Here is a 12,572-nt window from a genome sequence, read left to right on the forward strand (position 1 = left end):
CGCTGACCTCATCTCGTTCATTGTGTGATACAAAGCTTTTCTTTCCAGAACTATCGTTTTCCTCTTCCTGTTCTCTGTGTTATGGCGTATTAGATTAGAAGAGAAAATTGTGTGGTGGAGATGTGATAAGTGTGTTTGTGTGCACACAGGGGCGTCAGTTGGGTATGGTAGGGTGTGGCGGCCATACCTCGGCTGCCTGGTCAGGTCAATGCAAAGTAATATATATATATATATATTTTTTTTTTTTTACTGCAGGATTGACGGAGTTATATTAGTATGTTCAACATATCATTTGTAATTATTTAAGAAAAGAGAAAAGTAAGTAAATTAAGGCGATCTGGTTATATTAGTGTGTGTCACGTAACGGGCGCTTCAAATGTCTATTTACAACGTGATTTTGCCGCGTTGAGTATTGTAGCCAATCACAGCCATTTCTGTTGTAAATAATGACCAATCAGAGGTGTTTAAGTTACCAGTACCGAGAATCCGCTCAGTTTCTCTCAAAACGCTGTATGTTAGCACAAGTTTACTAGGTACTCTCACAAAGCGAAAACATGATTTAAATAAAAGATTTATTGTGAAGTTTAGTCAGATTCATTGATTATGATTTTACTTTTTTTTAACTTTAGTTAGTGTGTAATGTTGCTGTTTGAGCATAAACAACATCTGCAAAGTTACGACGCTCAAAGTTCAATGCAAAGGGAGATATTTTCTTTTACAGAAATCGCTTTTTAAGGACTACAACAAACGGCTGGTAGGTACTACAATGAGCTTCTTCCGGGTTAGTGACATCACAAACCCCAAAATTTACATAAACCCTGCCCCCGGGAACACACAACAAAGGGGGTGAGGCCATGTTGGGCCACTTTAGAGAAGAGGAAGAGTTGTTGTAGTAGAGTGTTGTTTCCATGCCGTCATTTTACACCGGACTGCTTCCCAAACGAGGGTCAATTCAACGCCGGATTTGCACAAAAGATTAACATGACGGCACATGCTAGTCGATGAGTTGAATCAACTCCACAGCAACTACATAAACAGTTGTAACTTCTTCCTGAGTCTCTCCATCGGTGTCTGACTCCGGTTTGAACAATGTAAGGCTGAACACAATCATCATTTTGGCTGCGTGAGATTCTCCAAGTTTATTGTTGTTGAGCAACCCTAAGCTCCACCCTCTTCTGGAAAGGGGGCCGGGAGCAGCAGCTCATTTGCATTTAAAGGGACACACACAAAAATGACATGTTCACACCCAAATAGGGGCAAATTTGACAAGCTATAATAAATGATCTGTGGGGTATTTTGAGCTGAAACTTCACAGACACATTCTGGGGACACCAGAGACTTATATTACATCTTGTAAAAGGGGCATTATAGGTCCCTTTTAACAAAAAAAACTTTAGAGGGGTGCAGAGACACAAAAAAGAACTTTGGCCAGAAGCAACAGGATTTTCAAACTCTCAGCTGCTGTGGATTGGCAAGAATGCTCTCTCCATCTGCCCTGCCCTGCTGGAGAATTACACCAGCCTCTTTTCACCAAAACCACAGAGCGCCAAGCATCAAGGGTGCAAGGCCTAAGAGGCCAGCTGTCCATGTTTTAGTGCGCTATCTGTTCTACAGGCCACGAACAGTTGGTAAGGGAACAGTGGAGTCATCTGTATGCCAAAAATCTTGAGAAAAAAGCAGCAGCTGACCCCAGAGACCGCAGGGCTGGGTTACTGGCTCCATGTGTATGTACATCAATAGATGTGTGAGCGTATTTCCCTGCTCTGAATGACATACAGCAATATCTGCAGTAGCAGTAAAGGGCTATAAGTGATGCTTTTTCCCAGGCGAGACTGTCAGTTTAACAGGACTCGACAGTTTTACGCATCGTTATGATACGGTACATGCATGAACTCACATGTATACGCATGTACAAATTGTTCATCTTGTCATTTATGATCATTGTGGTTGCGGTCAGTTATATAATGATGTAAATGACAGTCTACTTGTTCATACAGCCTTTAAATCAATCACAGTTTTTTCTTGATACTGAATTTGTTCTTTGAATACTGCAAAACCCTTCATTCTTCGCCAGGCAAAATTATAAGCATTTAGGTCGAAACCTTCATTTTGAGCACGCAAATTATATTGTAGAGAAAATCCCTTGCTTTATTTAGTTTTTACAATTCGAAAAAGAGACTTTTATATCTTGCAATGCGTACCTATAGAAGCCCATGTCAAAAGTAAAAAAAAAAAAGTTAAAATATATATTTTGTGTATTTTTGAGGCATGAAACAACTACTTTACATTAGACGGAGTGAAGCTGTTTTGTGTGTAATTTTTCTTTCCCTTTACCGTACTGTCTTTGTACAAGAGTATTTTTTTAGTTCTGTAGTTATTTATTCAAAAGCAAAATTACAGACATGAACTGTGATGTACTTTCTTTACACTAACTGTTTGTCCTGTGCAGGGAGACAAATGCGACTCTGGAGGCTGTGTGTTTGAGGAATAGATCTGTTATTGCTCTGTTTGGTTTGAATACGTCTAGTTTCGGGATTCTTGTGTGGGTGTTCACATGCTGTTTTGACAAAGTAAGTCTCTGGACAGGTTCGGTTTGAAACATTGTGGAAGTGATCTCATATCCCATATAAGTCAAAAGCAATGTTATTTTTTAGTTATCTCTGCAGGAAGCTTTTAGCCAAAGTCTGACTTGGAAAAAGGCTAAATCAGAACTGGTTGTTGCTAGAACAAATACTTCCCATACAAGCTTGTGTCATTTTAGGCAGTTTACTTTGAAGAATAGTGTGTGGGAAAAGCCTGTGCAGTTTTCATAAAGATGCAATTTGGTGCACTGGGTCCAAAAAGTATTTGGACACTTTTAACCCTTTAAACTAAGTGGATTTCATTGTAAGAAAAAAGTACAATACTTCCTTGTTATAGAACCAATATCCAGTAAAAATGTCCAAAGTTTAACATTTAGTTAAAGTGAATAAAAAAGTGAAGTATTTTTGTCACGATTCCCTTGTGTTTTTGTTCATGAACTTTTATTTTGATATTCTTTTGTCTTGTATTGCCTGTGTTCAGTTCCTGTGTGTTTAGTTCCAGTTTCCTTGGTTGCCATAGGGTGCGTCTCAGGCTGTGTTCCACTCCATTTCCCTAAGCACTTCCCCTCGGGGGAATCCCTGCCGCCATTTTGAAGTGCGTTCTATTTTGTGAAGTGGACGAGGGAAGTTTATGTGGACAGACCCTTGCTCCCTTGATTTTGACAGAGGGAGCGAGTCTACTTCATATGTACACTTCAGGCAGCTCCATATACCACAGTGCAACACGATTGTGACGTCACCGCATATCGCGTTTAATTTACCCCACCACAAACAACTCTATGATATATTAATTATTTTTTTTAAATATCTAAAACAACCCAAACACACCTATATACATATAGAATGCTGCATTAAACAGTTTCGTAAGGGAAAAAAATGTAAATAATAAATCAACTCCATAGCAGATTACAAGTGATCAAGGGTGTTCCAATTCAGCCCATTGCAAAGGTTCCACCAGTAGTGGGCACTCGTGCAATGTAAGCTATGACGTACATCCGAGTGAACAAGACTGAGGGAAGTTAGGACATAAAAAAATGAACTGGAACGCAGCCATAGTCAGCTCCCTAGTTCAGTAGTCAGGGCACTGATCATGGAGTCGGCCATTATAAAGGCTGTCTCAATCGCAGTGCACTGGAACGTTTGCTCCCTAAAAATTCCCACAATGTACCGCAAAAACCAGGGAGCATCTACAGTGTGCTCACTGTGGTCCCTTACCAGAAATTGTCACAATTCTGAAGCACGAAACATAAAGCGCATGAGCTAAAGACAAATCTTTTTTTTATTATACACTATATTGCCAAAAGTATTGGGACACCCCTCCAAATCATTGAATTCAGGTGTTCCAATCACTTCCATGGCCACAGGTGTATAAAATCAAGCACTAGGCATGCAGACTGCTTCTACAAACATTTGTGAAAGAATGGGTCGCTCTCAGGAGCTCAGTGAATTCAAGCGTGGTGCTGTGATAGGTTGCGACCTGTGCAATAAGTCATGAAATTTCCTCACTACTAAATACTCCACGGTCAACTGTTAGTGGTATCATAACAAAGTGGAAGCAATTGGGAACAACAGCAACTCAGCCACGAAGTGGTAGGCCACGTAAAATCACAGAGCGGGGTCAGCGCATGCTGAGGCGCACAGTGCGCAGATGTCTGCAGAGTCAATAGCTACAGACCTCCAAACTTCATGTGGCCTTCAGATTAGCTCAAGAACAGTGTGTAGAGAGCTTCATGGAATGGGTTTCCATGGCCGAGCAGCTGCATCTAAGCCTTACATCACAGAGTGCAATGCAAAGCGTCGGATGCAGTGGTGTAAAGCACACCGCCACTGGACTCTAGAGCAGTGGAGACGTGTTCTCTGGAGTGACGAATCATGCTTCTCTATCTGGCAATCCGATGGACGAGTCTGGGTTTGGCAGTTGCCAGGAGAACGGTACTTGCCTGACTGCATTGTGCCAAGAGTAAAGTTTGGTGGAGGGGGATTATGGTGTGGGGTTGTTTTTCAGGGGTTGGGCTTGGCCCCTTAGTTCCAGTGAAAGGAACTCTTAATGCTTCAGCATACCAAGACATTTTGGACAATTTCATGCTCCCAACTTTGTGGGAACAGTTTAGGGATGGCCCCTTCCTGTTCCAACATGACTGCACACCAGTGCACAAAGCAAGGTCCATAAAGACATGGATGAGCGAGTTTGGTGTGGAGGAATTTGACTGGCCTGCACCTCAACCCGATAAAACACCTTTGGGATGAATTAGAGCGGAGGCCTTCTCGTCCAACATCAGTGCCTGACCTCACAAATGCGCTTTTAGAAGAATGGTCAAAAATTCCCATAAACACACTCCTAAACCTTGTGGAAAGCCTTCCCAGAAGAGTTATAGCTGCAAAGGGTGGGCCAACTCCATATTAAACCCTACGGATTAAGAATGGGATGTCATTAAAGTTCATGCGCACGTAAAGGCAGGCATCCCAAAACTTTTGGCAATATAGTGTATGTCAGCATAAACACATCGGCAGGTAGTAAATACATCTAGTTAACATTTATAATTAATATTTGGCTGAATTGTTGTAAGGATATGTAACAGAACAATGTGTTTAAACAGCATAAAAAATAATATTAAAAAAAAGATATAGGTCCTGCCTGTTGTTGATTAATACAAGCGGTAGCGTAGATTACGTAGATGTTGTACAGTCATGTCGCCAGAAGTTGAGTAAAAATTGTCCCAATGTGCAGTGAACCAGGGTCCTTACCAGTGCCTGGATTCGTGTGTACAATATAATGATTCCCGATCTCGGGAGCTGGGAACTGATTAAGATGCACCCATAGTTTTTCATTGTTTCATTGTTTAGTGTCTCACCTGTTCCTCATCATCCTGTGTATTTATCAGTTTACCCTCAGTTATCTACTTTGTCTTGTGTTATGTTTTGTGCTGATATTTCTCTGTATGATTCCTAGTGGTTATTAAATGTGAGTTTATCATCTTTCTGCGTCATGCATCTTTATTGTGGATTATCAAGTCAAGCCAATGCGTGACTGTTTTATTTTATTTTATTTTATTTTATTTTTTAATTTAATTTTTAATTTTATATTGTATTGTTTTATTTTATTTTTTATTGTTTTATTATATTTTTTATTGTTTTATTATATTTTATGTTTTAATATTTTTTATTTATTTTTTATTTTTTTATGATAAAATATTTAATAAAATACCCCCCCCCCCCTTTTTTTTGTTTGTTTTTTGTTAACTGGATTTTCCTTTTCACTCCAAAAGGGAAGTTACTGTATATACAACAATAACTGCAGAAATGGCCATACAGTAGTATACACTGATGTACAGAGGAATCACTAATCAAGCAGGTGAATTACAAATAACAGATTAAGAGCTGCCTATGGCAAGCAATATCCACTACGCAAGTACAAATCAACTACTGTAACCAAAACATCCTCTAAAAATTCCCTTATTATGTAATCAACAGATCAGTGGTTTGTATTTTCCTGTCAGGTGCTAGTTCTTTTTACCATCAAAATAAGCTTTGAATTCATGTGATTATGCTCTCCTGTGACTTTCTGTGGTCACTGCACTCGTTCAAGTGAACGAACGCATTAATTTTCCACTTGAACTAAGACAAACAATGATTTGACAAAGACATGAACAATGTGTAAGCAAACCAGCTAAATATAGTAGCTCTGATTAGATAAAACAAAGATACTCTAGAGAGGAGGAAACTCCCAATGGAGCGCTGCTAGAGAGCTAAGTACATCTTCCCATCACTACAATCTGTGTGTGTGGAGAGTAAAGGACGAGGTCAGTGCACTGTTATCTTAGGCCGAGAGTCATGTCAAATACCAAGGGATGATCTTGACATTCCTCAGCATCTATTTCAGTTGAAAAGGACTTTTACAGCTATGCCATTTGTGGATTAGTATCATGCTAAGGAGGTGTGGTGTTTTTAATATAATAATTGCCATGTGCAAATTCATCAGTCAACACTATTGCTGAGTATTTTCTCCCTAAAATCGCAGTGTAGCTTCATATGGAATTTTACCACGACAAAACCCTTCAAGAGTGCAAAAACGCAGTTTGAAAACACCATACCATCACAAACATGTAGCCAATCCCATCAGTGTGTGGGGCGGGGCTTTTTTACACTGACTTTCTATGATATTCAAAGTGCTTCTAAGGCACTGTCCACATGAACATGGGTATTTTCAAAACCGCAGATTTTTCTATGTGGTTTGGCCGTTTGTCTGCGCAAACTCAGTATCCAGTCACTGAAATTGAACCTTTTCGAAAACCTTTTCAGAAACTCAGGATGCAGTGTTGTCGTGTATCCGGTGAAACCGGAGATTTTGGCTTGTGACTTTAGAGTGCACGCTGTTATCTCCTTTGTTTACATGAGGCGAGTCTGTGCAATGGCAGACATAGCCAAGATATTGCTTCTAATAACCTTTTTTTTCAGGCTTCTGATTGGCCAACATGGCTTTACGGTTAGGGTTATATCGCCACCTGTTGGTTTGGCATGCTCTTGACAGTGCTTCATAGCATGTTTTTGCGTTTTCATGTGGACAGAGATTTTTTTTAGACTGTGCTTGTGCCGTGCTGAGATGGCGAATGGGAACATGGTTTGTGTAACATTAGCAACACATTATTAGCTGTTTGATAATGTAATTAAGCCATTACCATTCTGATACATTGACATGTAGACATTGTGTAGCGTTTACTGCAGTTACCAAGTGGATCAGGGAGTCTGAGCTGCTGTGATTAAGTGGAGGCGGGGACTAATTTGCATATTCATGGGTTCAAGCTATTTTAAGGCATGAAGAAATTATTTTCACAGGAAAAACGTTTAAAGGGGTCCTTGATTATTTCACTTTTTTAACTTTAGTTAGTGTGTAATGTTGCTTTCTGAGCATAAACAAAGTTACGACGCTCAAAGTTCAATGCAAAGGGAGATACTTTTACAGAAATCACTTAAGGACTACAAAGGGACTACAACGAGCTTCTTCCTGGTTTGGTGACATCACAAAAACAATTCAACGCTGGATTTGCACAAAAGATTAACATGACGGCACATCCTAGTCGATGAGTTGAATCAACTCCACAGCAACTACATAAATTTATCCACTAACCATTCAGAAACGTCCAGTTTCATTCTAAAAGTTGTAACTTCTTCGTGAGTCTCTCCATCAGTGTCGACTCCGGTTTGAACAATGTAAGGCTGAACACCGTTACTGACAATCCTCATTTTGGCTGCATGAGATTCTCCAGCTTTGTTGTTGTTGAGCAACCGAAGCATGAGCTGTTAAAGCTCCACCCTCTTCTGGAAAGGGGGCGGGAGCAGCAGCTCATTTGCATTTAAAGAGACACACACAAAAACGCTGTATTTTTGCTCACACCCAAATAGTGGCAAATTTGACAAGCTATAATAAATGATCTGTGGGGTATTTTGAGCTGAAACTTCACAGACACATTCTGGGGACACCAGAGACTTGTGAAAAGGGGCATAATAGGTCCCCTTTAAATATGTCATTTTGATTATGAAAGATGAGTTTGAAGAGATAACATTAATTGTCTGCAGGGGGACTTTAAGTGATCAGATATACACTAGGCTAAATCTCCCTCCTTCAGTCTGTTGCAGTTAATAATATCCAGAACCACTTTAATACAATAATAGACAAGTTCTGCTTCAGTACATCCAGATCCTCATTCACATTTGCATGTGATATAATAGCTACACGACTGGTTACACTTATGTGACTAAATTCTTGAAAATACCCTCAGAATATATTTCATTCATGCTATTTGAAATATAATTGCTCTATTAGTGTGATTTGTGTGGTTTATCCCATGGATTTACACCAAATTAGGACCAAAGCCATATATCCTGCTGAAAAAAAGCATCTTAAATGGTTTGCTAGTCTTAGGCCAATCTGTTTTTTAGCAACTCTAACAACTGTAGCATCATGGTGGTGATGTGATAGTGAAACAGCATTCATATTTTGTTCATATTTTATCGAAAGGAAAACATACTAATCTAAATAAGAGCATACATTTTTCACCACACCTAGATTATGACTTAAAAATTTGCTGCTATTATTTTTACAGAACATTTAATAATGCAGATGTTCCCACATGAATCATATGAAGCACGTGTTTGATGAGTTGAGCTGGTTTTGGGTGTGTTTGATGGGTGGTGTGGTTGTTTGGGTGGAGTATGCACTGAGGGCTTCACACGTGCTTTGGGGCAACATGTGGCTCTGAATCTGTCGTGAATGGAAGACCGGGTATTTATGGAGTCCCAGGACCTTTGGCACCTGTTCAGCACTTGTCCTGATAGATTAGCATGGGTTTGAGGTAAAAGGAATTTGAAAAATTATATGCAAAATTGTGGGGACATCTATATTATATAGCATTAATTTCTTCAAAATTTTTCGGCTGCGTCAGAAATTGCCTACTCTCTTGAGTAGTTACTTATTTTGAACAAGTAATGTAATATATGTGTGTAATATGAATGTAATCCGGACGTACTCCATTCGCCATGTTGTCATTATCATGTGACCTACGAGCGTCAGTTGCTTCGCTTCACTGCCATTCACAAATCCTCTCCCGTGGCCTCATGTACTGTACGTTCTACACACATTTTAGAATCTCAGCGGAAGTAGCAGGTCATCCGGGAACTTATTGCCTGCTCTTTTATGAGTACTGTGAATTCAGACTTCTTTTGTCACATACTGTTTTTCGCCTACTATATAGTAGGGGAGTATAATATGCGATTTTGGATGCTGCCCTTGTCTAAAAAAAGATGCTGAATATTTGAACACAACATCTGTCTCATATATTTTGTTTCTAAATGCTCAAATCATGACAAAGCATTATATTGGCCAACAAATATCGAAATGATTAAATTTGTAACATTTAAAACATACTGGATGTGACAACTTGCCCCAGCCTGACTGTTCACTCAACAGGTATATAAAAAATAATATGACAGGGCAGAAATATATATACATTGTTGGGGAAAGTTACTTCAAAAGTAATGCATTACAATATTGCGTTACTCCCTAAAAAGAGTAACTAATTGCGTTATTTTTTATGGAAAGTAATGCATTATGTTACTTTTGCGTTACTTTTTTTCATCTGGGCTGGGCTGTTTGTTTGTTTTTTGTATTTTTGGCAAATGTAAAGGCCCTTTCACACCATCCCTGCATTCCATTCAGAAGGGCTCATCCCTATCCCCTAACCCTCCGGAGTGAGAGCTTTGAAGGGTGTAGGGGTCAAAAAAACCTCTTTTTTTGGAACGCACTTCTGCGTCATCTTAAGGAGACAATCAAGGAGGTGCCTTCGCCGCACATTTTGTACGCTGATGTACTCTTTGTATTACGCATTCATTTACTGTAGTAACATTATCAGCTACTGCCGGTCTTTTACGTTAAATATAATGTACATTGTGTCTATGTATTTGAAACATTTGAATGGACTGATAAAGGTAGCTGTAAAGTATTTTTGTTGAAGTACAATATTTTGACCATAATAATGTACCAAATCTAACTCGTGTATATATATATATATATTCAATATGGCGGCCATGATTGTTTTCACTCCGAAGTGCCCTTCGGAGGGCGATATATCCCATTTGGAATGCACCGCAAATGTGAATGAGTAAAGAATAGAGTACCTCAGGGATGACGTGTTTTTGTAGGCAAAACCCAGAAGCGAGTTAGCATTTTAGGACATCCGGTTCCATTGCCCTGAAGTCAAAGTGTTTTCTGAATGGGTTTTTGCTAAATCGCCTGAAATAAGGTCTGTGGTTAACAAAGCCTCTGAATATTTTCACATTTTGATCTATGACATAAAACACACCAGTTATAACAAGCTTGTGATTTTTTAAACCTTTATTGTGTCTTAAAAACGGCGGTTGCAAACAAATTGCTAAAAGGGACTACTTCCTTTGGCGGGGACTTTAGACATCATTATAACAAACAGGACATTTGGACAGCATTTCTCATGAAAAAGTGGATAAGTATTCATACACAGCACAGATCATAATCTGTGAGCATGTTTTTAAATAAAGTTGCTTTCTAAATAAAGTTTGAGGAAGCTTGGTGGTGGTGACGTTGATCCGCGACCATGGTGTGCTGTAGTCCGTTTACAGCCTACTGTTAGCTTTTTATATCTGACGACTTTATTTAGGCTTCAAAATGTATAAATGTTGTGTTAACTTGTAAAGATTATCTTGATAGACAAAACGTGTAAGTGTCATAACCGTTTGTTAAACACAGAGCTTATTTTTTGCAATTTTCCAAAAGTCTATGGGAAAAATGCATTGGCTTTGGATCGAGGTAACCCGTGCGCTGGTAACTTCCGGGTTGCCCTACAAAAACACGTCATCCCTGAGGTACTCTGTAAGCCTCAGGTTGAAGGAAATGCAATTTCACGCCTGTACAGTAGAGGGCACAGCTCAAACAAGAAAGTTCAGCACTCTACAACAATAAAAACAAACAAAATGAAACCAATGTGGTTTATCTAAAGTCATTTTTGCTTATTAGTATGGTTGAATTGGATCATTGAAGGTCAGCAGCACAGACACTGGTTAATAAAGTGAAATTAAATACATAAAGTATATTTGTGTTATTTAACATATTTAATTAGTCCAGGTTTGCGTAATATTCTGAGTTTACATTTCACTGTTTTTATTCATTTTGAGGAATACTGAATCTTTTTTGAGACGAGTAAATGCCTGCTCACATTTAGTGTAGAACGACAATAACCATCATGTTTATGCACAACACCTCTGCACCTTAAAGCCTCTGTCATACTTTCAACGTGCGTGAGCGCGCAAGGGTCCACTAGGGTTCACGTGACGTAAAAATCATCAAAAGAAATTGCTAAAAACTGTGCATGCGCCGAATTTACTTTGCAAGGCTGTGCATTTGACTGTGCGCGTACGCTAGCGCACGTAAAAAAACGAAGCATACCCAGTGCTTAACTCACGATTTCTCTCAACATGCGGACAGGAGAGTCAATAAATAGAAAATCAAAGTAACTGGCGTTAGTAATTTGAAAAAGTAACGGATAATTGGTTGTAAATTTAAAAGTAATCAGTTACTTTACTAGTTACTTGGAAAAAGTAATCTGATTACGTAACTTGCGTTACTTATAATGCGTTACGCCCAACGCTTTATATACTGTGTATATATATTAGGGATGCTAGTATCGGTATCAGGCCCGATACCAAGCTCATATACTTGTACTCGTACTCGTAAAAATACCCCCGATACCAAAGACCGATACCTCACGTGACGTAACTGACCGAATTTCCCGTACACAGAGACACCGGCGGCAGCAGCAGAAACAATGTCAGCCTCAGAAGTGTGGAAATACTTCAAAATTAATGATGACAACCCACACATTGCGAACTGCATGCTTTCAATCACAATTCGTTATCGATTAGTGAAGGCGGGACAGGAGGAATCGCGCTAAATGACACAGACCAGAAGCGCGCTCTTTCTTTCTTGCGCGCGATCCCAGGTCTCTCAGACAGCGCGCGATCAGTTCTCCTCGCGCCTGAATGGTCAAATGCACACATAGTTGTCAAAATGTCCATCGTGTGGAGTATCTCACGTAAATACGGTTATGGCATAAATCGACGTAAACATTCGGGTGAAAACAGGATATGTGTCAGTATCCATGGATTCGGTCTTAAAGGGACCGTAGCCTATATTTGTCACAGTAAATAAATGTATACATGGTAAATAAACCTACTGTATCTGAAAAACAAGTTTATTTAATTTGTATCATTATAGTATTTGTTGTATTTTATGTTTCTTTTTATATAACAACAATTATATATATTGGTAATTATGCCCTTTGAAGGTTATTGGACACTGTGAAGTTTTTGTTCCTTAAGTTTGTGACAAGCACATAAAAATGATTACTTTTTTCATTAGAGTAATAATAAAGAAGCTGTCCTACATTCATTAGTCTCACTGTGTTG

The sequence above is a fragment of the Ctenopharyngodon idella genome, chromosome 17, assembly GCF_019924925.1.
Source record: "Ctenopharyngodon idella isolate HZGC_01 chromosome 17, HZGC01, whole genome shotgun sequence".
In the NCBI taxonomy this organism is placed as follows: Eukaryota; Metazoa; Chordata; class Actinopteri; order Cypriniformes; family Xenocyprididae; genus Ctenopharyngodon; species Ctenopharyngodon idella.